This window comes from Fukomys damarensis, unplaced genomic scaffold (genome assembly GCF_012274545.1).
Source record: "Fukomys damarensis isolate Sample0158 unplaced genomic scaffold, DMR_v1.0_HiC HiC_scaffold_30, whole genome shotgun sequence".
Lineage (NCBI taxonomy): Eukaryota > Metazoa > Chordata > Mammalia > Rodentia > Bathyergidae > Fukomys > Fukomys damarensis.
In genome coordinates this window covers 38,649,796-38,677,075 of record NW_022900942.1, presented here as the reverse complement: position 1 = coordinate 38,677,075, position 27,280 = coordinate 38,649,796, and the positions used below count along the sequence as shown (strand labels likewise).

At 41.2% G+C, this 27,280-nt stretch overlaps 1 long non-coding RNA gene across 2 annotated transcripts; it reads right to left on the bottom strand.

Annotated features, from left to right (window-relative positions):
- Window positions 1–866: 866 nt before the first annotated feature.
- LOC117283759 lies at window positions 867–12,456 on the bottom strand. 2 transcript variants are annotated; one of them, XR_004514789.1, is made up of 4 exons: window positions 12,392–12,456; window positions 10,004–10,078; window positions 2,053–2,275; window positions 867–1,158 (listed from the first exon to the last, which is right to left on the bottom strand). It is a non-coding gene; the product is annotated as an uncharacterized LOC117283759 (long non-coding RNA). The 2 variants fall into 2 exon arrangements; XR_004514790.1 differs by lacking the exon at window positions 12,392–12,456 and adding an exon at window positions 11,793–12,384.
- Between the last annotated feature and the right edge of the window lie 14,824 nt (window positions 12,457–27,280).

Here is a 27,280-nt window from a genome sequence, read left to right as displayed (position 1 = left end):
CAGTACAAAATTAAAAAAAAAAAAAAAAAAGAATTGGTCATTAAAGTCAAATTACTTGTAGGTATTACTTTTAGAAGTTGCTATATTTTCATTTTAAAAACTCATTACATTCTATATACTAAGAATATTCTTTCTCAGAAACCAATGGTGTTTGAACCAGCAAAAGAATACAGGTAGATAATTATCCTGTTTTCCTTATTTTAAATTTGAAAGTTACAATTTCTGTAAAGATTCTATAACCAAATATGCCTTCCTCCTTGATACAGTTCTTGTTCAGCTTTTTGGAGATTGGAAAAGTGAAACTTTGAAACCTGAAAGATTTTTTTCTCTCTTTCAGTGCTCAGTGTACAATGTAAAGTTTGCTGAGTGGATAAACAGAAGTGGGGCGGTAAATAAATGTATCTTTTAGGGAGAAGCTTGCTTCTTCCTCTTTTCAGCAAAACAAACATGCAAATACTGTTCCAATTTTTAAAACCCTGTGACCAAAACCTTTTGAAAGCATGAAATTGCAACTGCCAAGATTTATGGGTATTCCTGTGGAAAAACTGAATTCTTGGTTTTTGAACTAAAATATTCCTCATTTGGGAGCCTGTGAAACAAGAATTGGGAGAAAAGAAAAAAAAAAGCAAAGAGCACCGAAGATTTTCCAGCAGTGAAGATTCTGTGTGTAGCTGAGCAAGGCAGAGGCCTCAGACATGGACCCACATTGACCTGCAGAACCAAGCTCTGCTATGTTTACGATAGCACCTTCTCCCCTGTGCTCATACAGATCCACAAAGAGAAACAATTTAAAGCCTTGTACATTGTCTTATTTAAGTGATATTAATTTTCTCAAGTTATTTTTGTTACTAAGTATTATACTAAAAATCAAGTGAGAATTCTTAGGGAACACTTGTATTTTTTTCTACTGTCTGTAATAACAAATTGTGTGTGGATAAATTATATTTGCACCTCAGTTTGTGTCAAGTGTCTTTTGCAGCTATTGTGGGTGTGATAATGTGACATAGAAGAACGTATCACTCACATTTTGATGGTCTAGGCCTTTGTTCCCATAGTGCTAGATGGGTAGTTGAGCAAACCCAAGTTCAATTCCTGATTGATGGGCCCAATTCCCTTGGGCATCCGTTGGTCTCCTGACTTAGGGATGAGAATGAGTTCCTAGGAGAGTCACAGATGTTCAGGATGCACTCCTAAAGCTGTAGGTCAGTGTCATGAGAGCCACTTCTGTGCATTCTCACTATTGCTAAATACCCTCTCCAGGCCCAACCCTGGACTCAGCTGTCTGAGACAAGCTGCTTCTCGGAATATTATGTCCTGAAAGTAAAGATACTGCCAGGTTTTCATCAGGGTTAGCTTGCTTGAAAAAAAACAACAAAAATGGAAATGTACTTCAGCAAATCTGGGTGACGAGTTCTGAAGACACACAAACACATTACCCACTGCTGTGGTTTGAGTCCCCAGTGTTGGTTCATGTGTCAGAAATGTAAACCCCAATGAATAAAGTCAAGAGATGTGAACTTTAAGATGTGATTAGGTCATGATGAATGCCCATATCAGGGAAATGGGGTCCTACCAAAATTATGAGTTTTTACTCTGTACCCCCCCTTCACTGGGTCTTATGGCTATTCCTGCTGCAAAGGAGTCTGGGAAAGCATGCATACAATATTGTCAGCTTCTGCTGCAACAGGTGAGCTCTGCCATACTGGTGCAAAAGCAGAAGGAATGGCTATTAGGCTGCCAAATACATGTCTGCCAGAGTGGTATATAGTGCCACCACACAGTATATAATGTAACCAGTGTTCCCACAACAGAGAAAACCAGGTTACAACAGGCAAACTATCTGTTGTGGGGCCCAAAAAAAAGTTTGAGACAGAGACACGAAAACCTTTTACACACGGACAGTTTGTGGCATACTTGCCAAAATATTCCTAGAATTCTTTGGGATGCTCATATAAGGTTGTTTAGGCTCTAACAAGATTTTAAGCAAGCGATGAGATGTGATAATGATGAGTCAAGGAAACCTTAGGGTCAATCCATGCTCTAAATAATTACCTTGGTCTAACAGTCGAAGCTCCTAAATCATTCCATGGAAAAGGCACCATTGGAAGGAGTCATGTTTCAATTCAGTTCCAGCTCAATGAAGCACTGAAAACAGATGTCCAACATTTTCTGGTTCATGGATCCAGATAAACAACAAGAAATCCAGTTTCCTGTTTGGGTTGGGTCCATTGGATCCCAGCCCATCGAAGCTTTGAATTATATGACAGCGAAGGATCTGTAATGGAAGAAATGAAGCACGGAGGAAAGTTGGCACCGAACTGGGAAACCCGGCTGAAACTAAGTCCTTTCCACCGTAGCGGGTAAAAAATGGCAACTAGGACATGAGTCAGTGGCCCAAAGGCAATGCGTCTTAGAGCAATAAAAGCACACACAGGCAGTCCGCAGGACTAGCCAGCCCAACCAAGAGACCTTTCTGCATTCCAAGACTCCCATGTCGACCTCTCACTGAGGGGCTGAATCCACACTGTCAAATGTAACAACTGTATCACTCTGAAATGAAGTTGGTCCTAACTGAGATCTGCTTCACAGGTAAAGTATACACTGGATTTTTAACACTTAGGGCAAAAAAAACAGTTTTATATCTCAGTCATTTTGTATTGATTTAACATTAAAATGGCAGTGCTTTGGTTACATTGCATTAAATAGAATTTTTAAATTAACTTTTATTTTTAACTCCTTTTATGTGAGCAATATAAAATTTTTAAATTACATGTTTGGCTTATATTTGTTACATATAATATAACATTATATTTCTGTTGATAGCACTGAGCTAGACAGTACCTCAGCCCTGGGCTCACAGTGGTTTACAAAGTCTCCGAGGAAACTCAGAAGGCCCTAAGCTGCTGGAACTCATACACCTGGAGGATTCACTCATCCCTTACAAAGAATGCTGCATAACAAGCGTTTCCTCTGGGCTTCTATCAAGGAGTTTCTATCACAAGCTTCTCTATTCAAAGATTATAAATGTCTACTTACACCTTTCCAAGAATGCTATATCATGTGTACCTTGAAGATATTCGTGTTTTAAATAAGTAATAACACCGCTACACAGGGAGGAGACTGGTTTTCCTTGTGTAGATAAAGACACTCTTAAAAGTCAGTACCTGATGAAGGGCTTCTAAAAACTCTCAGAGCTTGGTCGCACTGGAAGACGTAGGCTGCCTCCCAGTGTGCATATGTGCAAGATGACTTTCACTCAGATGTGCAAGTGCCCGGCGGTCACAAGCAAAGAAAACATCAGGCACCTGAGTACAGGCAGTGGGGAAGCATGGGGAAGAGAGCAAACTGAACATTGCATACCCTCACCCAAAAGCATTCACCCTCAGGTATTTTTTGTTTTGTTTTGTTTTTTGGTGCTGGGGATCAAACTCGTAACCTTGCACTTGTGAGGAAAGTGCAGTGCCATTGAGCTAAATCCTCAGCCCACCTTCAGATATTTTTTTAATACTATGCTGGCCAAACAAAGCACAGGTGAGGTCTGGATTTCTTCTGCAGGTTCCATTTTGCAAGTTCTATTTCCAGACACCTCTTACAAACACTCTATAATGTTTCTCAACCAGGAACACTTATGCAAATGGTGAATAAAGGCCTCTAAAACAATCCCAGGTGTGGTGGTTCATGCCTATAATCTCAGCACTTGAGAGGCTGAAGCAGGAGGACTGCAACATGTTTGAGGCCATCCTGGGTTATATAGTGAACTTAAGGCCACCCTGAACTACACAGAGAGATCTTGAATTTAAAAAAAAAAAAAAAAGTTTAAAATAGAAGTTAAAATCCAGTTGTTCCCATTCCATGTAGATATTGAATCTAGATTTCTAAAGGCACTAACATTATTTTAATGGGCTCTCCCACATTAAAGCAAATGCAAGTTCAGAAAACTCAAGAGAGCCCTGAACCCTTGCATTACTGAGGGTGGCTTCTTGGAGAAAGTGCAACTCCACCCTGCTCTAACACATTTTCTCCTGGATCACCTGAATTTGGCTTTGAAAGCTTCTCTGAGAAGTCCTAGATCCTTTGATTACTGCCCTTTCCAGAGCCACTCCAGGGTCCAAAGAAATGATGGTTTTATCCAGGAGCCATGTTTTAGAAGGTCCTGTGAATCATAGTGCAGGAAGTTACAGAGAAAGTGTGTCACGTTGTAATTTAATACACAGCATTTCTTTCCAGGGCACAAGTTGGAGTCTAAGGAGCTCTCAGGTGGATTAGGGATGTGCACACACCTGGCATGAGGACTGGTTCAGTCATACCTGCAGTGGATAAGGCCGACACCTGCATTATGTGACCTGAGAGGACTGGTCCCCTGAGATGCCTTCATCAGCCATCTACCATGGGACAGAAAATTTCTCTACACATTCCCTTACATTTCCAGTAATTATTTTCCAACACTAGGAAATGAACTCAGGGCTTTTGCAGTGTGCTGAATCCCCAGTCCTTTTTATCTTCATCTTTAAATTTTGAGACAAAGTCTCACTAAGTCACCCTGGCTGGGCTTGAACTCGCAGTCCTCCTGCCTTAGCGTCCCAGAGGGCTAGGATTGCAGGTATACATCACCACATCCAGTAAGAACCTCAGATATTAAAACGCTAGTTGAACTGAGATTCCACCTCACACCAAAAGAATGGCTGCTATCAAGAAATAAAACAATAACAAATGTTGGAGGGGTTGCAGGGAGAAAAGAACCCTTCTCCATTGTTGGTGGGAGTGCAGATTGGTGCAACCACTATGGAAATCAATATGGAGATACCTCAAAGAACTGGGACTCGAGGTTCCATTTGACCCAGCATCCATCTGCAGGGTATCTTTCCAAAAGAATTAAAAGAATCATATCACAGTGATATATGCTATATTTATAGCGGCACAGTTTGTAATAGCTAAAACTTGGAAACGGTCCATTTGCCCATCAGTTTGAGACTGGATAAAGAAGATGTGGTTTTTCTATAAAATGGAATACTACCCAGCCATAAAGAATGAGACATTACAGTCATTCATAGGAAAATGGATACATATTGAGGATATACTCCTAAGTGAAATAAGTCACACATGTAAATACCAAATAATTTCTCTGGTGTGAAAAACTATAATGGTACATAAGATCCTAATGGTATAGTTGACAATGTGAAATAGGAAGAAAAGGGCTAAAGGTGTAGGGAACGTGGGAAGGGTATGGGAAAGGAAATAAGGGAAAAGAAAAAAATGAGAAAATGAAAAAATGGAAATAAAGTATTTGTAAACAGAGAAGAGAGAAGGGGTGAAGGGAGGGCAGGGTTAAGAGGAAAAAATGAGAACCAAGACCTGTCATGTAAAGGTGCAAGATCCCAATGATGAATGTAACTGTACTGTATACCAAAAGTATACCAATAAACTCAATGAGGAAAAAAAAATAATGCTAGTTGAATTAGTTTCTATCTGGCCCCTTTCCCCAATAGCAAGAGTCCTATAGAAAAAGGGTTCTAGAGAGCTTGGTTTGGATGGATAAATACAAAAAGCACTCATGCAGAACCATGGACATGCAGAGGAAGTGAACAAGGAGGAAGAAGGGCATACGAGAGGAGGACACAGATAATACACAATTTAAGGCATGCTCCTCACTGAGCGCATCATAGGGAAGAGAGGAACCAGCACAGAAGTATCAGAGTCAAATCAGGAGGGGCCTGTGCCAGAAGACAGTCTCTTGGAATCCATGTGGGTTAAGAAGCCAATGTCCTTCCCCATCTGCGGGGATCCTTGGGCCTGCCAACCTCAGTACTCTACTCTCAAACACAGTGGGGTCAAGTGACTCAAACACAGTCAATCACAGTACTCCAATCCTGAGCACGAGGACTGGTCCAAACAACAGCCACCTGATTCACACTGAGCCAAACAGGATCTACCCTGCAGGAATTTGAAATTTAAGTGCACACCCCAGTCTAGAAACTGGAGTTGGGTCTGAAGAAAGGCCATGAGATACCCAGACCCATCCTGTTTCTGTCCTGCCCAAGACCAGATTACTATTACTTTGAAACAGTGAGCTATTCCCAAAGTATTTCCAATAAACTCAATTCAGTTAGCCAAAATCTGTTTCTATTGTTTTAGCCAACAACCCAAACTGATACAGAATGTTGCAAGAGACACATCTCTTTGAAAGACAGAATAGGCTGAGTCAAAGAGGAGCTGGAATCTGGTAATCCTGCCACGTGGCTAAACAATTAACTGATAGTGTATGTATTGTAACACAATCCACATGTTCCCATGACTTTAGAAGAACCTTGGTATAAAAATATCATGGCAGGCATGGTTGTGCACATACCTGTAAACACAGCACTCAGGAGACTGAGGCAGAAAGATCGCCATGAGTTCACAGACAGCCTGGGCTACATAGACTACCCAAGACTCTGAGCAGTACTCAATGAAAACTAAAAGCAATTAAGTAGAAAATGAAAACAGTTTTACAGGTCTCTGCCTCTTGAATTTCTATATTATCATACCTCATTACCATAAAATTACTCAGAGTACAATGAAGTTTCAAGTTTGACAGACTAAGGACATAAAAGTACTTACAAAGTACAGCAGGATAACAGATTCAGGGAAGACTAATCAAGAGTCATCCTAGAAGTTGAGTTCTGAAGGTGCAGTAGGTTTTGGCACAGAAGAATTGGAAGTGTTTTACAATACTGGGAGAGAGAAGCAACAAATACCCATGTGTTAATGTTAGTTATCCAATAAACTGTAGGATCTGTAAGGTATTCAGTTTGCTTGGAGCCTTACAGGGAATAGAGACAGGTAAGCCTCGAAATGAAAGCAGAGCCAAAGCATGAGCGCCTTCTGTTGTGAATATGTCAAGAAAGGTGTACAGTCTTTGCCCTAGGGGGAAATGGATATTTGTTGGAAAATTTCAGGCTGAAGAGCAACTCCAGCTGCACGAAGAAAATGGCATATGATAGTTCTGCAACATGTAGAGAAACCGGGGTGGTAGTGACATTCACTAGAAAGCACAGTATTGGAAAGGAGCAGGTTGCAAGGGTTAAGGTAGAGGAATCCAAGTAAAGGCTTCCATAAAGCAGTTGATCATAAAGGTCTAGGATGTAGCAGAGTTATTTGTGTATCAGATGTTAATTCAAACCTGGAATCAATAAAATGACTTTAGGAGACCATGAAGAATGAGAAGATAAACATGGGAACTGAGAAAAATCAGCCTGAACTGCAACAGAAGAAAAAAGACATAAGAGAGGCTAATAAGGAATGTCTGAAGAGATAAAAGAACAAAAGTAAAAAGAATTAAGATTATGTACATATACCAACTCCCTGTGATGAATGTAATCATTATGTACTGAAAACATATAATGATAAATATTACATTTTTTTAAAAACCAAAATGCTAGGGAAAAATAAGGAAAATAAGGAAAGAAGGTGCCTCAAAATGTGAAAGAACAGACTTCAAGAAGAAGGAAGTGCTAGCAGTGCTAACTAAATCCAGGAAGTTGTCCAGGAGATTCCACAAGATTCATGAGATTCCAAAAGATTCCCAGTGACCTTAGGAAGTAGGTTGCCTGGAGGTAGGAGTAAAAATCAGAAAGTCCTGGACTTAAGACAGAAGGATAGGTAAGAATTAGAGACATTGAATCAGAAAATCTTTTGTGAAACTAACCTTTAAAGAGCTCAAGAAAGAGAAGCAAGAGTTGGGGATTTAGCTCAGTGGCACCACACCAACCTCACAAGTGCAAGGTCCTGAGTTCAATCCCCCATGCCACAAAAAAAAAAAAGAAAGAAAGAAAAGAAAGGGAAGCAACCAGAACAGGACAAAAGAGGAAGAGTTATTATTTTAAAGATAGGAGACACTGGAGATGATTTAAATGTCTTATATTTTGTTGAGTACTCATATGTTATCTCATTTGAACCTCACTGTAACCCTGAGGAAGTTTTTCCACTCTACAAATGTGGAAAATGAACTGAGGCTAAAAGACAAGAACTTGGGGAAAACTGGGAATAGCATTTAAAAGAGCAAGAAGAACCATTTCTTACTTCTCTGTTACTACTGGCATTCCATTATGTAAGAGGTGTAAAGTAGGGAGACACGAAAACAAAAAGAAAAATAGGTTTGGAAAAGCAGACCCATATTTTCAAAGTCTCTGTTAGGTTCTGGACGTCTCAGACATTTTCAGTACTTTATCACTTTTAATCAAATCCCACCAATCCCCAAGGCAGGAGCTATTATAAAATCTCATCCAACGAGTCGGGAAGGTTATACTCTGAAGTTGAGAAAGGTCATACCTTCACTAGGTCACACAAACAGAAAATAACAGTATGTGGATCTGAACTTGGATCTAAAGACACGGTTATGGCTTGTAGCTAGATTTTCCCCCTAGAGCCTCATGTGGTCATAGGTGGGACTTTCCAGAAGTGGCTGGATCAACAATGTGTGATATTGGGATTAATGGTTTGATCTAAGATTATGGGTGTGAGTGCTACCTACACTAAGGACAGGTAGCCTGGATAGAGTATAAGGGACAGAAAGAAGGCCACTGTGGTCACTTGTTGCTGTTGCTTCTGCATGTCTTCTGCTGCCTCTTGCCTGCTTTGCTATGCCCCTCTGCCGTGCCACCCTGCCTTGGAGCCAGCCAATTATGAACTGAAATGTCTATGAACTGTGAGCTACAATAAACCTTTCTTCTCTTAACTTTGGGTGTTAGGTATTTTGTCTCAGCAACGAGGAAAACAACTAAGACAGATTTTAGGTATCTTATCATCACTTCTAGTGAGCTCTTCACCTCAGTTACCAGGCTCTTCTCCTCCTGTCACAGCTCCCAGTCTCCATGCCTACCTCCCACATGTGACCGTTGCTTCGCTCCAGTCTGTACCCATTCAAACCCCACATGGTCCCTGGTATTGCACTAGGGTCAGGAACTCCACCATGGTTTGCACAATGTGCTTGGAGGAAGGGAATCCGAACTTATTATGCTGGGTCCTTCCTTGTGACTCAATATCAAGTAATTTAAGATAGATTTTCCATTAAAAATAAATGGGGATATCATTGAGCAAAACAAAAAAAAATCACATGAATTTCTGAGATAAAACATGAAACATCCATGAAATGTCTTGCTTACAGTTCCCACTTTGGACTCCATCCAGCTCCTGTTTTGAATATTTCAGTGAAAAAAATGTGAAGAGAAACTACTAAACAAGGCTTAGAAAGGAGTTTCAGGAATTATAGTCTCTTCTACCGGCCTTTGAGGCCCAGCTAATCCCACTTCCCCACAAGAACCTCTCTGATACTCCTACTATATCCCGTCAGCTTCCCACTTTCTACGCAGCCTAGAATGTCCTTCTGTTCATTTCTCTGAAACATGCTCATCTCCCATGAAGTCTTCTGGGATCACAGTCATGTTCTTACCACGAAGCTCCTGCATTAGGACATTTGTCACTACCCACCCATGGTGCAGGGTCTGTCTCACAAACTGCTTGAGAATAAGGACCAAGCCTGCTATATCTCAGTGCTCCTGCACATGGAACAAGAGGTCATTCCCAGAGAAGTAAAAACAACGGCAACACCAACATAAAGGGTTTTTTTTTCTGGTATTGGGGATTGAATCCAGGGATATTACGCTACATCCTCAAACCTTTTTTATCTTATTTATTTTTATTTTGCTGCAGGATCTTGCTAAGTTAGCAGTCTGAGCTTGAAATTGCAATTCTCCTGCCTCAGCCTCCTAAGTATCCAGGATTATAGGGATGTGCTACCACACCCAGCTGCCAACATAAATTTACTAAGCATACAGATATATGATCTCAAGTAAACCTCATAAAAACCCTTATGGAAGTTTTCCTATTCTTTACCGATATGAGAGCTGACACTTAGGGAGGCTAAGTGACTCTCAGAGACACATAGGAGGAAAGAGACAGCACCACTCTGACCCTAGAGCCTGTGCTCTGAGCCACTGTGCTAAGTAGGTGCTCAACAAATGCTTACCTGTTGACATCTTCTCCTTCATACTCTTGAAATGCCGTGAGACCATGGAGTGGCCTTCATAAACTCCACACAGAACTGAAGAAGCAGCACAAATACACACACTTCATTTCTAACCCACAAAATCATTAGACATAATGAAATGTTTGTCAAAGTAAGTTACCAAGTTTTTTAGCATTTTTTAGGCTACATCAGAAAGCTGGAATATCACTACTAGTTCAGAAATAGCCTCCTTCTGGTATCTGGTACTAAACACTTTTTGTATAACTATCACTGACTACAGATTAAACAAAACGTGTGATCAGTGTGCTCCATCCTCCTTGTTGATGCCCCTTCCCATCAACCAGTGCTCCTCTGGTCCCTGACACACTCGGGTGTTTTCCTGCAGACCACTGCTCTGACTCCCTCCTTCACGATGCCCCAATCTTAAAATCCTTCTGATCTTCTCTTTCTTTACCCTCCAGACATATTCCCCCTCTTCCCAGTAAGGTCTGTTCACTTTAAAGGAAGAATTTACAAGTCTAAAAAGTCTCCAAAGTTGGGCCTGGGATTTAGCTCAGTGGTTCTGCTTCCTGCCTCGAAAGTGCAAGGTCCCAAGTTTGATCCTCAGCACAAAAAAAAAAAAAAAAAAAAAAAAAAAAATCTAAGCCAAACAGACATTATGTAGCATTTGGAGAGGAGACTTGGAGGTGAGAACCCAAACACTCTGCTGTCTCCCTGATGTTTCTTCTCTATATTCTAACCAGTTTGCCATACAAATCAGAAGAAAATCTTCCATCAACTTTAGGCCATATGTGGTGAGATGCCTACTCCATTCCCTTCCTTCCCCCAGCAGTAAATCTTCATTAATATTTACTACTTTTGGGGGGCAGTGCTGCAGATTGAACTCAGGGTCTTTGCACTGAGCTATATTCCCAGACTTATTTTTTATTTGAGAAAGATCTTGTTAAATCACTAAATTGCCCAAGCCAGGCACAGTACTGTATGCCTGTAATCTCAACATTCTAGGACATTGAGGCAGCAGAATAGCAGTTAAATTCTTATTTTTTTTTATTTTTGACACAGGGCTTTGTTATGTACTTTGGGCTGGCCTTGCACTATGTGGCCCGGCTGGCCTTGTACTCATGGCCACCCTCCTGCCTCTGCCTCCCAAGTGGAGGGTGGAGGATGTGTGTGCCACCATATCCAACCTACATTCTAAATTTTAAAATGACTTCACAGTTTTCCTCCGAAGCAATATTACTAACTTTATTATCTTTTCACAGAGAAAAGTCTGTGATGACAAATAAAACATTAGTGTGAAGTGTTCATAAACATCAGTCCTTCTCTGAGAATGCTCTCTTCTGCTCAGCTCACAACATGCCATGCTTACAACCCTGCTCTGATTATGAACACAGATTTGCTTCAGCACTGCCTAACTGGGGTTTACTAAGCCATTAGCCATGTTTAAACATGTCCTCTTAATCAGAATGATCACTAGAAGACAAATGTCACTTTCCTGTTATGTGGCTGCTTTACAAACTCCAAACAGCTTTCTTTTTCCTAGTTCGGACTTCCTTCCCAGAGAGTATATGATGTTCCAGTGGCTCTATGGGAAGCAAAAAAGCCAAGGTCCTTAGGATTGTATTACTAAGTCTTTGTTCTAGATCTCAGGTGGAGCCCAATATGAAAAAGAGATCACATCCTGTGGCCTTACCAAGGCCAGTGGTCCTGCCCCATACAAGGAGAGAACTCTTATCTGCTGGAGATGAGGTTTCACACATGGACATACACTTCCCACCTCTATACCCACCTTAATCATGCCATTGCTCACTTCAGGTCTCTCCTACTCCATTCCCAATCTGGAAAGGGCCTTCTCCCCGTGTTTACCCAGCTAATCCCTCCTAAGTACACCCTTCAAGTCATATGTCTCCTTTCTGAAGCCTCCACTGGAAGAAGGGGGGGGCTGTGGAAGAGGAGGGGGAGGAGGGACTTTCTTCTGACATTCAGATGGCAGCATGTGCTAGTTTCTTATCATTCCTAGAGATTCCTCCAACATGGTGGATTAGGATAGTTTGTGACCTCTGCCTGTGGTATTTGTCTTTCCTTCTCTACATTAATTTCCTTGGAAGGTAGAGAGAATGTTGTCCGTGTCTGAGAGCCCCATCGTGGCTAATAAGGAACAGTGTAGATAGAACACTCATTATTAATATTTGCTGAATAGAGGAGGCATGACATCGGTTATCTGATAATTATAATAACTAGCGATATCAGTTGCTATTGGAGAAATCAAGACAGAAAGGTGCGTTACAAGATTTAAAGAACCCAGTAAGTTTAAGAAAGCCATCTTGGGCCGGCTGCATTTGTTTGGGAAGCTGGAAGATCTAACCTCCACCCCGACCCCCAACCTACTTGACAACCTTCAGGCCGACGGAACTATTGAGCTTCCGGAAGCCCGGAAGACTTTGGCTAACGTTCCGGACTGGACTGGAGGAAGTGAGGGAAGGAGAAGGGTGGAGCACTGCCGCCGGAAAATGTCACGTTTCCGGTCCCACTTTACCGCTACGCCTCAGTCCCCTCAGGAAAGTTGTTTTTGAGACAAGGACTGAAGTTTAAATCAGGCCTCCGGACGTGTACTTTGCGCCGGCGGAACCGGCTGTGGAGCGGGGCGGGGCGGACGCCTTACAAGGCTGCAGGGGGCGGCTTCGGACCAGATATCCCGCCAGCCTGGCGGGGCTTCCGGCCGAGGTTAGGAGACATTTGCAAAGCCGGTGTCTGGGCAAGTCGGGGCCCATCTGCGCGGTCCTTTGCTGGAAAGCCCTTCTTAAATACCTTTGGGTTAAAACGTTGCCTTCTTTGTTTAAGAACCTTCTTTAGACGTGAATTGTAATAAAACTGGTACAACCTATTTTTTTCCGGTATAGATTGTTGAAAGCTTTGCACTGAGGTGTTGGGATTTTTGAGGGAAGGAAGAGAGGCAAGGCTATTTTTGTTTGTGTGGTCTGGGAAGACACCTCTGCTTTGAAGGCGTGGCAGACCCCTTGCTTGGCGAGTTTGTCCTGCTGCTTAGTTGTCTGACCTTGGTTGTCGGTAATGCATTTCCTGAGTCTCAGTTGCTCATCTGAAAGAAAAGGTCGGACTAGAGCAGTGATTTTCAAAGTTGGCTAGGAACCAGAAATGCAGGTTGTAGGGCCAGCCTTAGACCTACTAACCAGAAACTTGTCTTTTGACAAGCCCTCCACGTCATTCACATTCGTACTCAAATTTAAGACCAGCTTGACTAAATAAACCTCCAGGGAGTCATCAGAGAGAAGAGAGCTCACAGTTGTTTGCATGTCTCATAAAGCCACACAAGACCCTCACTAATCTGGTGCCAATGTAACTGTCCAATCTCTTAATCCCCAGGCCTCCTTATCTACATAAAACTGCTAAAAAAAAAAAAAAATCCCTATTGCTCTTTGAATCCTGTGCCTTTCAATACGCTGGGTTTTTTTTTGGTGGGGGGGTCTCCCATTATCTGTGTGTCTCTTCTGTTCTTCAAGACTTGTTTTAGTGGTCACTTCTCCAGAAAGGCCTCCTGATACTTCCCTTCCTAGGTTAGATGTCTTCCTTCTCTGCTTTTGTAACAGTTGATACACATTTAATCACCTTTACTCCCTCCCCCCAGCTGTGTGAGGGCAGAAATTATTTTATCACTGCATGCAATGTAAGCTACATAGTATGTCCTTAATGTCATTGCATGACTAAGTGAATGGATGTCTTGAATCCTGTTGTCAGCTCCCTGAGGACTCTTGACTTCTTTTAATCTCTTAATCATTGATAGGTCAGTATCATATTATAATCATAAATTCCAGTAGTTGCTGATCCATCAGTGTTTATTATTTTTGTAATTGCTTATACTGCATTACATTAAGCAGGTTCTGAACTCGTATCTATTAACCCATTTGAGCTTCTCAATATTGAATTTGCAATATTGTGAATTATGCTAGGGTACATATTGTTTTAATCACTTCAACAACTGAGAAATGATTAAGTTGTCTTCGTGGTTATCTCTGTAAAACTTACTTATCGTCTTCTCTGCGTAAGACATTGCGATAGACGTATCGGAGATGCAAAAGTTACTAATGACTTGTTCCTTGTCCTCCAGAAACCTTTATTCTATGAAAAATAAAACTTATTCAAGTAACCCCAATATAAAACAGTGTGCAGTGAATCCAACCTTGAGTGAGTCAGTCCATCAAAGCTCTAGAAGTTTGGTGGACAGAGCAGTCATAGGTGACAGAATAGGGTAGACACAATTGTGGCAAAGCCAGACATAGAATGATGGCTGGAGATCATTACTGAGTATTTTTGTTACATCTTGTTTGTACTTGTTCTTATTTATGTTGTCTTTATTCCTCATCTGCTTGCTTATTGTGAGTTGATTATGTTTGAAAATTGTATATAGAAATAATTTAAGACCTAGGGTGGCATCTTCTTCCAGGTAGGATTTTCATTTGCTGCACCAGGCATTTGGAGCACTTGCACTCGATGATCCCTTAAATCCAAAGTCAAGCCTTCAAACTCTTTAGGTCCCCCAGATAACTAAGCTAAAGCTGTGATGCTAAAGCCTCATGTGAAGACATTTTACTTCTAGTTTATCTCAGGCACATTCTGCAGCTCTTTGGTGCCCAGTCGTTTTCCAGAACCCCCACCCTGGAAAAGAAAATGAGAAGTAGATTCCAACTTTTGGGCTCCTAGCCAGTTACAGTGTTCAAAGTCAGCTCATTTCTCAGCCTCTTCTTCAGACCAATATATTTTGCCTGGGCAAAAGGAACTGAAAATGCCAACCTTCTCTAGATCTCCTATATCTTGGCTAGCTGACTTTTATTATCATGAGCTTTTTAATGATTTAGGGAATTTTTTTTCTTTTACAGTGCTGGAGATTGAATCTAGCACCTTCACAGTGAGCTACATCCCCAGCCCTTTTTATTTTTAAGACAAAGTCTTGCTAAATTGCTGAGGTGGGAACTCAAACTTGAGATCCTCCTGCCTCAGCCTTCCTCAGTGCTGAGGTTACAAGTATTTGCCACTCTACCAGGCATTTTGGGAAGAAAATTATTTAATATTTTTACTGAATGTTTTAGTTGACTTCAGCGGGGAGGTTGACCCACACTGCCTCTGAGAAGCCTGATACAACTTTGAATAGTAATATGGATTAGAACTTTGAGAGTAGAAAGGACATGAGCAGAGAAATCAGAAAGTGATATACAAGGTCATTTGAGGGAGGTGATACAGGGGTATATAGGAAGATGAGAACAAAAAGATTAGTTTTATTGATTTCCTTCCCTTGCTCTAGCCATTATAAGGATCAACGAACTTACTGGGTTAATTTCATATTGTTACCTCTAATCTTAGTTAAACCCATGGTATTTCAGGAACATGTGGAACTGTCTAACTTACTTAATTGCTTCCTTGTTGGGAAGCCTCCCATTCCACATAAAAACTCTGCCAAAAGGAAAGCAAAACCTAAACTACAGATGGATTAACACCCACTTCAGGAGCACTGAACCATCTTCTCTGTTTTCAGAGAGCCACCCTCAGCAGTTCCAGGCAGTGGATGCATTTAGGAGATCAAGGCTGCACTGCTGAGGCAAAAGCCTGGCTACCTGCCTTCCAGGGCTGTAGATACTGGAACCTTTGCTGAAGATAAATGAAGCCAGATCCTGCTGCTTGGCCAGCACCACTTCCTTTCCTGCTTTCCACTGTAGAGGCTACAGTGGGTCAGTATTTACCGGCTCCGTCTCCCTGCATCTTACAGTGGTCATGTGAAACAGCTGGCCAGTGAGCTGTAATCAGCAGATTGGTGAGACAGTTCCAGAGCTCTAGCCCTACCAATATGAGACAGAGGGGGGTAAAAGTGATTTTAAACTTGAATGTAGATCTGTTGCCTTGAAACAACCCTCTTGTGACCATGAGAAGACAGAAGAGCGAAAAGCCTAGGCAATGTCAAAAGCAACTGCACTGATACTGTTTTCTTCATCCATGAGAAGAAGAAACCACTCTTTGTTCAAGCTAAGTTTTCTATAATTTGCAAATGAAAAAAGCTTCCAACCAATGCAGATAATTTTGAATGCCAGGACCCAGTATCAGAATGCAATCATTTTTGGCTTTAGAATGAAAATGTGATCAAACAGCAAATATTAATGGACCTCTGTGAGTCTGGCAGTGAGCTACTTGGTACTGTAGAGATCACAAAGGTATCAAACACTGAAGACAACCTAGTTGAGAGATACAATCCAATACAAATGAAATCTAATTATCAAATGTTAGAAAAGCCTTTGATAAGGTAGTGGTTTGGGACTACATTTTAGCCATAGCATCTTTATGACCAATATATAAAATATAAAGTCTTCATTTTAAGAAAGATTGCTATAGAGAAACCTAACTTATTGGCCCCTCTACATCGTTAGTGATATGCAGTTGAAAAATTCTGGTGTAGCCCTGTGTGTGATTTGATAGTTGAGGAAACTAGAAACTTCCTTGGTAAAATGGAAGCTAGCTCATTCTAGGAGATGTAATAGGTTTATGATGCCCAAAAGAAGTTTATATTTGAAGGACCATTTTCAAGACTGTTTCTCACAGAGGTCAACAGAAGGTAGTAGGTAATGAAAAATTGTATAGCAGTAGCAATAATGGGTATAGTAGATCAAATATATGAGAAATTGGAATGAGTATAAGTGGCTAAAGCAAGCTTCCTGGAAGAGGTGGTCATGGAAGAGGAATAAATTCAAAATAGATCAGCAGTTCTATTTTTCCCACAGACATTTGACAATGTCTAGAGTCACTGTGGTATTATACAACCTGGGATGGAGGTATCATCTAATGGGTGGAATCCAGGGATACTGCCAAAAGTGCTATAATGCACATGAAAATTCCCCACAACAAGGAAATATCCAACCCATAATGTCAGTAATGCCTAAGCTGACAAACCCTGTGGTGAATGGAGAGAAGGCCAGGTAGAAGGAGTTAACATGAGCAGATAAACAGAAGTAGAGAGGAGCAATGATTTCCATGAGAACAGAGACTGCCTCTGGATCTGTCTATACCACTAATAGCCTGTTAGCCAGGCGTGGTGGCACACACCTGTAATCCCAGCACTCAGGAGTCTGAGACAGGAGGATTGCCATGAGTTCAAGGCCAGCCTGGGATACATAGTGAGTTTAGGGCCGGCCTGAACTACAACAAGACCCTGTCTCAAAAGCCCTCCCCAAAAGGAAGGGAGCACCTTTTATCCTTCTAAACTCGTTTACATTCTTATACTCACCCTGCTCTCAATCCTCACTAAACCCCTCTGTTAACTGGAGTCATGCTGCCAGGTCTCAGAAACTAGACCAATTGCCAGCCCTCACCATGAAGGCAGGTGACAAGTACTGGAAAACTGGCCATTTACATTCATAACTGTCAGGTCTTTGGGATTCCTAGTAGCTCAGCCCAACCTCCTAGCTTCTATACTTGTAACTGGGGGCAGGAAGAAGGCATGGAGGTGCTGGTTCTCCTGAGGCCCACATTCCCAAGATGGAACCTCAGGCCCCGGCACATAACATCAACTTCGGGATGAGTCCTTCTGCTCAATGCTGTGTGCTGTGGAGGCCCAGATCCATTGCACACTTGTGACGCGCATCCTCATGGAAGACATCTCGAAATGCAGGTACTTACCAGACCTCCATATTTGTACAAAGAGTGGTCAGGGAAACAGCAAATGTGGACCTGGCCAAGCCTCAAGGCATCTGGATCAGTAAACAGTGTATCCAAGAAACAGCAAAAGACTAAACAACCATCAGTGCTCCCAGCGCCTAGGCACTTGGTCTATGGCCTGCCTGCACCTCTGCGTAATTCTCACCCCACTCTTTCAGTCCTCCCTGCCCTGCTCCTTTACCTCTTACCAAACACTCATAAGATTTGCTGTCGGTCACTGACACCCCAGTCTAGTAGAGCCTCAAGGGGCTATGTTCTTTTATCTCCAATTGTAGAACAAAAAGAGCTAACGCTGCCTTTCACAGGACTGCGTGGAATTTTGTGAATATTGTGTATGCTTATGATAGGTATGAGGGGATTCTTTCCTGGGGTTTCCAAGATTCCTGAGCATTATTTCCTCCTCAGAAGCCCAATCCTAGCTGTTTTAGGTCAAATTACCCCCATTCCTCAGATGAATAATAGTAAATCTGGAAACTAAGTAAGGTATTCAGGGTCACAAAACTAAGTAAATGCGAGAAATAGTATTTAAGTAGTAGATCATTAACATTCTTAAACTAGTGGAATGGGAAGTGGCAGCAAGGGCTCATATTTATGGAAATCTATTACCTTGCTTTGATGGATTTCAGTAAAGGTGTAGAGAAAAACAGGAGTATACTCACACTGGAAATAGACACATGTACAAATTCACATGGCTAAAGAGAAGGCCTGAATGTTCCTCCCCTAGCAGACATCGTAAAATAAATCCAATCCAAGTGGTGGTGCACGCTGTAGTGCCTGCTACTTGAGAGGCCAGCTTGGGCAACCCTGTGACCTCATCTCAAAATAGAAGAAAAGAAAGGATGGGAAGGAAGGAGGGAGGGAGGAGTGGAGAAGGGAAAAGGGAGGGAAAGAAACCCAGATGCAGCAAACCAATGGGGATGGAGGAGGAAGGGCATCCTCCGTCAAGTTCTGCTAAAGTCATAGTGACTAACAAGGTATTACCTTACCTCCTGACCATTTAAGGTGCAAAAGAAAGGCAATAGGAAGGGGAAGTGATGTGACTTCTTTAGTACCTGTAAGCAAAAAGAATGAGTCAAGATCATGAAAGGACAATTTGGGAGACAATGATTTCTCCCCCACTGTTGAAAGTGGATTTTACAGTACCACAGACAAAGATATATGTATACTACAAGAGGGAGGACAACATACAAAAATAGTAACTATTTTTCTTTGAATATAAGAATTATTTTATTTTACTTTCTTTTCTCTTTTGGCATTTCTGGATTTTCCTTTTTATACTAAACATTGTTTTATAATGGCATATATGTTTCAAACTTGATAAAACAGTTTAGAAGTTTAAACTTAAAAATTCACATTGAACAGGACTTATGAAAACTGCTAAAGACCCTCAGATAGGCCAGTTAAAGTTATGAAGATATAGTTTTTTAGATTTTTTTTTTTTAACCAGGGATTGAACTTGGGACCTTGAACTTGCAGGCAGGCAGCAGCACCACTGAGCTAAATCCCAGCCCTCTATGAAGATATTGTTGAAGAACTCTCCCAGAAAGCTGAGCAAAATGCCAGCCTTGGTGGCACTTGCCTGTAATCTTACCCTGGGAGGCGGAGATGGGAAGATTGCAAGTTCAAGGCCAGCCTGGGCAATTTAGCAACTTAGTAAGACCTCATCTCAAAAAATTTAAAAAAGCTAGGGATGTAGGTCAGTGCCAAGACCCTAGGTTCAATCTCTAGGAACACACACATGTATATTCACATGCATACACATGTGCTCACACAAATGTAGAGCAAAATGACAAAGATGGAGAACAGCAATAAAATTAGAAGGCAAATTTAGGAAGTCAAATATCTTTATAACAAGAGTTCCAGTGCAAGAAAAACAAGAAAAATATCAATAAAACAATTCAAGAAAGTCTCCCAGAATTGAAGAGGCTGTTTCCAAACTGAATGAGCTTACCAAATGCCCAAAAGAATATATGGTAATAGATCTACACCAAGGAACAGATTTCAGGACACTAAGGACAAAAGAAGACATAGGAGTGAAAGCCAAGGGTTGGGAAATGGGTCAGTTGCAAAGTGACAACAATCAAAATGGCATCAGACTTCTCAGCTAGAAGACAGTGGAGAAATGCCTTCAAAATTATCAAGGGATACCCAGGTTGATTATGTAAAGGTGCAGATTTCCAACAATGAATGTCATTATATTGGATACCTTAAATGTACCAATAAAAAAAGATTAAGAAAATTTTGATAACTCATATTAAGAAAATGAGACAACCAAACAATAAAGCATCATGTAAAGAGAGCTGACAGAGGGAAGAGAAAGGGAACCTAACAGAGTGAGAAAGAAGTATTTCTCCTAAATGAGCAAAACTAAATGATAGTGTCAGGGTATGTGCATTTGGGTAATTAAACTATAAGGAAAGGCAAGGAAAAATATTATCAGGGATAAAATATCATAAAAGATAATGATTTCAACCTAGAATTATTTTTCCATTTACATTTTTCACTAAGCATGAAGGTAAAACAAAGATATTTTTATTTGCAAGGACTCAGACTAACGCACCCTTTGAGGCCCTTTTCTCCAACACCTGGATGGTGTGGACCAAGAACTCAGGGATAGATTCACAAAGACACGGGATCCAGGACACAGGTGAAAGATACTGCTGGATAAACTGTGAGGTGCAAACCAGGCAGACAAGCACTCAGCCCCATCCAGGGCAGAACAGAAATAACTGGAAAGATATCAGAAAGTCCGTGACATTTATAAGCTAAAAATGTGGCTGGAGACATATAGATCAGATATCCACAGGTACATAAAAAACTAAGCACAGTTTTTTAAAGTCTCAATAATACAGGACACAAAAATTGCTCAAGAAAGACAAAGAGAATCCCTATGAATTGCATAGATAGCCATTTATTGCAACATAATTATATGGAAGGGTAAGAGAATGGGAATATAGGATAGGGCTTATGTGAAAGAAAACCAAATCATCAAAAAATCAAAAAGTAGCACCTGAAAATGGATACATATTGAAGATATACTCCTAAGTGAAATAAATAAGGCACACGTATAAATACTGAATAGTTTCTCTGGTGTGAATAATCTGCAATAATACATAAGATCCTAATAAGATTACTGACATTGAGAAATGGGAAGAAAGGAGCTAAAGGTGTAGGGAAGGTGGGATGGGTAGGGGAAGGGTAATAAGGGAAAAGAAAAAAATGTAAGATAATGAAAAGATGGAAATAAAGTGTTTGTAAATGGGGAGGGGAGGAGGGGGTGAAGGGAGGGCAGGGACAAGGGGAGAAAATGAGAATCAAGACTTGTCATGTAGAGGTACAAGATCCCAACAATGAATGTAACTGTACTGTATCCCTAAAATGTACCAATAAACTCAATTAAAGCTGAAAAAAAGTAGCACCTGAGCATGATGACACACACTTGTAACCACAGCCCTCTAGAGACTGAGGCAGGAGGATCACAAGTGTGAAGCCAGCCTGGACTACATAGTAAATTCAAAGCCAGCATGAACTACATAGTGAGAAGTAGCACCTGTCTGATGACACACACTTGTAACCACAGCCCTCTAGAGACTGAGGCAGGAGGATCACAAGTGTGAAGCCAGCCTGGACTACATAGTAAATTCAAAGCCAGCATGAACTACATAGTGAGACCCTGTTTCAAAAACACCAAACAATAAAACCATAAAGAGCAAACTATTCATAGCACAAGAGCAAAAATATTGGGAACACAACAAATATAATCATCAGTAGGATTCAACATAGCGTTAAAATGAACAAACTACAACTAACACATTGATATGAATAAATCTTAAAAACAAAATACTGCTGGGCGTGGTAGTGCATGCATGTAATTCTAGCACTTGGGAGGCTGAGACAGGAAGATCACTGTAAGTTTGAGGCCAGTATGTGCTACATACTGAGTTGAATGCCAGCCTGAACTATACAGCAAGACTCTCAAAAAAAAAAAAAAAAGAAAGGAAAAGAAAAGTCATCACAAAGTTGGGCATGTTGGTGCACAGCTATAATCCCAGCACATTACAAGGCTGATGCAGGAGAATCTCAAATTTGAGCCCATCCTAGGCAACTTAGGACCTTAATTAATGGGACCTCATCTCAAAGTAAAAAATTTAAAAAGGGCTGGAGATGCAGTTCACTGTGAAGATCCTGGCTTCATTCCCCAGAGTTTGGGGGGAAGAAGAGAAGAGGAGGAAGAGGAGGAGGAGAGGAAGAAGTAGAGGGGGGGAGAGGAGGGAGGAGAAAGAGGAGGGGGGAGGAAATGGAATAAATTAAAAGCAAAAAAATGTATTGCTTTAGGAACAAAGGGAATGCTTGATAAGAAATTCAGGATAGTAGTTATCTCTGGCAGGAGGGGGGATGATATGTTCAAGAAGTTTCTAAAAAGCTAATAATATCTATTTCCTATCCAAGTGGTGGTGGTACCCAAGTGTTTGCTTTTACTACCATATAATGCATTTTCATACAGTTATTCATATGCATTTCTATTTCTTGTTTCATACACGCTACTCAAAAGTTAGTGGCTTATAACAGATGATTTCTTGTTTCATTTATTTGTTTTTTGCTTTGTTTTGTTTTGTTTTTGAGACAGGGTCTCGCAACATCACCTAGGCTGGCCTTGAACTTAGAGCAGTCCTCCTGCCTCAGCCTCCCAAATTCTGGGATTATAGGTATGTACCACCACACTTGGCATTATCATTTCATATGACTGTGCTCAATGGGCTCCTGGGAGTTTCTTCTGCTGTCTAGGGTGCTGGCTGGGGTCCTTTACGAGGCTGCATTCAGCTGAAAGCTTCACAGAGGCTGGAACATCTACAGGTTTCTCTTGCCGCCTGGTACCTCCACTGAGGGACCAGAGAGACTGGGATGGAGCAAGCCTCTCTGTCTACTTGGTCTCTCTTCCTGTGGTCTAGCCCGTGCTTCTTTAAATGGCACCAATGCCACAACAGCCAGAGCAGGACCTGACAGGTCTCCTAAGGTTAACAGTCAGACATCACTGTGCCTCAGTATTCCACCACATTCTAGGGAGAAAAGCACACTGGAAGGCAAGCTCAGATTTGAAAGAGAAATGTATGCCACCTCCTATCAGGAGGAGCTGCTCTGTGGCGCAAGATGGGAAGAGTTGTTTTCCAGCATCTTTGCAGACAAGAGACTACTACATATCAGTGGACATCATGATTAATGGGTTTTTAAAAAATGAGAGCCCTTCACACAGTGAAAGATTCCATAAATAAACAAGAATAAAGCAATCGCCCAAAGGAAAATATTTGTAATGCAAATTAGTATAAAAGCAACACTTAAAACATGCAAACAGCTCTTAACAATGTGACAGGAAAAGTACAATCATCGCACAAGCAAATGATTAAAAATCCACCAAAACCAGGCATCCCTATAATCCCAGTATCTGAGAGGCTGAGGCAGGAGGATTCAAGTTTGAGCCCAGACTGGGCAATTTGGCAATTTAGTAAGGCTGAGAGTGTAGCTCAATGTGAAGATCTCGGGTACAACCTCCAGTACCATCAAAAAATAAAAATAAAAAAGAAAGGAAAGAAAAGAAAAACACCAAGAAGTAAATCCAAATAGCCAGTAAATATAAGATGCTCAGATTCACTAGCAGATATAGAAATGTGTCACATAATAACAAGATATCACTTTATACCCTTCTGTCAAGCAAAGATATTAAAAGCTAAAATTCCTAGTGGTGGTTTGGAAGCAGAGAAATGATATTCTATATTGCTGGTGGAAATGTGAATTATCAGCACCATTTTAGGAACCCATCTGCTGCTATCACTACATTTGAAAATCTATACAGCGTGTGACCTAACAGTCCCATTCCTGCAAATATTTGCCATGAAACAAAATCACCTATGTGAAGACATTTGTTACAGCACTATTTATACAGAAAGAAAATGGAATTACATTAATAGGGGAATAACTAAATAAATCAGGGTGCAACCACACTGTGGAATATTATGCCATTGAATTAGATACATGCTACAGTTTTAATACAGTTTGGGCTGTCCAAAACTCACGTCAACACACATCTGTAATCCCAGGTTGGGAAATTTAACAAGACCCCAATTCAAAAGAACCAGGGCTGAAGATATAACTCATTGTGAGGCGCTGAGTTCCATCCCTGCTACCACAAAAATAAATTACTCAGCCTCAAATGTTTTGTTAGAGCAACAGACTAACACAATATAAAATAGCTGACTTACCAGAATCTCCAGAAAGCTCACTGGGAAGGAAAACAAGCCACAGCCAAGTGGTTATAATACTGTCCATCCTAATAAGTTAATCATCAAAACTGTTGCATATGTAAATGTTTATATACAATGTACTATATGAATGTGTATATTTATATGCATATTCACACAAATATATGCATGCACAACTATGGGATTACACAGCATGAAAAATACATCTGCAAAAACAGTGCTTTTAAACATGGGTTATCTGAGGGTGGGCATGGGACCCTGATGTGAAATGAGGAAGGGAAGAAGAAGGAGTTAAGAGCAAACCAAAAATTAATAAAGGGAGAAAAATACTGCCTACAAAAAACATATGTTATATGTGATATATACAATCACATTTCTACAGCTATTAAATTTGGGTTTGCACTAGGTAGATATCCAAGGATATTAAATTAAAAATATGTTTTCTAGGGCAGTAGAGCAGCAACACTGTCTCAATTTAAGGAAATCCAGTCCCCAAAGCCCAGCCCTACCAAGTTCCTTACGAGCTCTGAGCCTCTGTTTCTTCACCAATAAGGGGGGAGTCTTTCTATCCACCAGGGTTGCTATGAGGACTGGGTAATGCACACAAAACAGAATTAAATAAAACTTTACTATTACATTACTATTAGCATGGGCTCAGGAGATTGACTGGCCCTGTTGGAAGATTAGGGGAATGTGTGACTTTCGTTGTGACCAAAATAACAGAAGGGATTTTCCAGCTCACAAATGACCTCTTAAAATGACCTGAATTTCCATCAGTGTCAGTGGGAATGCCAAGTGGTACAAACTTTGGAGGATATCGTGAGGTAGAAGATAACGATGGACTTAAGAATGGACCTGAAGCTTAAAAAGTGTCAGAAGGAATGGAAACTGGGGAAAAGCCTGCCTAGAATTAAGGGAAATCCATCTGTTCAGCTTACTTCTGATATTCTATCCTACAGGACTTGTACACCAGCATGCTCGATTCAAATTTACTTCAAATAACTTAAAAATGGAAACACCTCAAATATGCCAAAAATAAGCCAAAATTTTAACCAAAGAGGCCCATACTTTTGATAAGATGTCATGAAGCCATTTAACATGACACACAGATTTTTAATGTCCTAGGAAAATCCCATGGGTATAGGGGTTGGGTTTTTATAACAGTATAAAAAATAGTATACACCATCCAATCTCTGCCAAACAAAATGAATCACAAAAGATGACTAGAGGCTGGGATTTAGCTCCTCCTCCTGCCTTGCAAGCTCAAGGACCCCCGATACCAAAAAAAAGGAAAAAAAAAAAAAAAGAAATGACTAGAAGTAAATGTGTCAAAGCCTCACCAGTGGTAAGTTTATGAACTGTTTTCTTCAACTCCTTTATTTTATTTTTGATTGTTTGGGTTTGTTTTCGTTTTTATAGCCCAGGCTGGCCTTCAACTCATGGCAGTCCTCTTGCCTCTGCCTCCCAAGGGCTGGAATTATAGGTGTGTGCCACTACGCCTGGCCCTTGTATGATTTTTTTTGTTTTCTAAAAATCCTGCAATGGCATGCAGCACCGAAAGGGCTAGGGAGGAAAAGCTGAAACAAGAATAACAACACGGCTGGGGTTGTAGTTCAGTGGCAAAGCACTTTCCTAGCAAGAGTGAGACCCTGGATTCAATCTCAGGACCACTAAAATAAAATAAAACACAAGTAACCAATGCTGGTAAGATATTCATTAAACCATAGCTGCACATTTTGGGTTGGAGTGGCTGAGACCAAACATTTTCAGGGAAAAGTTGGACTCCAGTGCTTCAAGGGGGCAAGCCCTTTAGACGGGAAAGCATGGACACATCTTTGGAAGCAGGGGAAATTGGTTGTGGAAAATCAAGAGGGACTATAGAGATCCAAAGCATCTGCTTCCTATTCTTTTCAGGTTTGATAAAGGATGCTCATGAGCAAAAACTCAATAGTGGATAACCAAGCAGAAGGAAGAAAACCTCTTCAGAATCAAAGAAGGAGGAAGTGTGAGGAAAAAGTGAAAATGCGTGTGAGCTGAGCTCATTCAGCAACACTGAATTTGAAACAGTTGGATCACACATGTTCTTACTATCCCTTTTGGATTTATTCCCCTCCCTTCAGCTCCTTTCCCATCTTTTGACCCCTTTGCTTCTCCCCCGCCACTTTTAATCCACCTGAAGGGATGAGAAATTAGAACACCATGCCTCTCCTGAATGGCCATTGTCTGCAGCTGAAGCAGTCTTCGCCCGGGATAGGAAACCCAGGAGGCAGGATTTCAAGTAGCAGCTACCGCCAGCTACAGGGATGGGGAAAGACTTTGGCACCCTACCCTCAGAGGCTCTCCGGAGCAGTGAACTCAGCTGGTGGAAGGATTAACAGAAGGGTGAGGATTCCCATGGCCTCTGGCATCTTGCCATCCAAAGGCCATTCTGTTAGACAAAATGACCACAGGGAGGTCCATTACTCAAAATGGAACCCTGCTTCTCTTAAAGGGTCCTTTCCTCTCCAGAAAAGTGGAACTGAACTCACCATACTGCCTCTCTACTCATCCTCCAATAAGAGTTTAAACTCTGTCACCTACCCCAGCAATACAACCAATCCTCAAGCCCCACAATGCTCTCCCACCACACAACCCTTTATAAACCTCACCTAGTTGGTCTCTCACTCTCTTTCTCTCCATTGTTTAAGACATCCCAACAGCTCTTTACTCCCAGTAAAGTCTTGCCTCAGGTGCTCCTGTTTCAGCTCAGTTTCTTTCACAACCCTTCCTGTTGCTGACCTCTCTGGTCTTGGCCCACATTCCCCATGATCCCCCGCTCTGGAGGGGACTGATAGGTGGTGTGACCCTTCCCCCAGAGAGTCATAGAACCAGAATGACCCTTTAAGAGTATCCAGTCTATGGCCATAGTTTTGTAAAGAGTAATAATGAGCTATTTTATGGAACCATGCCAACTTCCCCAAAGCTCTTAAATCAGGGAAGACTAAAGTTGTAACAAATACTGGCATAGATCTTTGACACTCACGCCTTTCTCAGCTTCCCTCAAACAGCCAGCCCCCACCCCAGGGCCCAGAGAAGGACAGAGATATGACCTAAACACAGCAAGGCCCAGCTGTGACCAATGCCTACAATCTTTCCCCACGTGGTCCTAGGACCTCTCCTCACTTTGAAACCCCAGCCTCACTCTGCGTGACTGAGTGACTTAATTCAAATTGCATTTATTTGCTCATTTCTAATCTCATCCTAGGATCTCATACTCTCTTGATGGTAAATAAAGGTGAACAAAAGATCCCTCTGAATGACCTGGCAAATC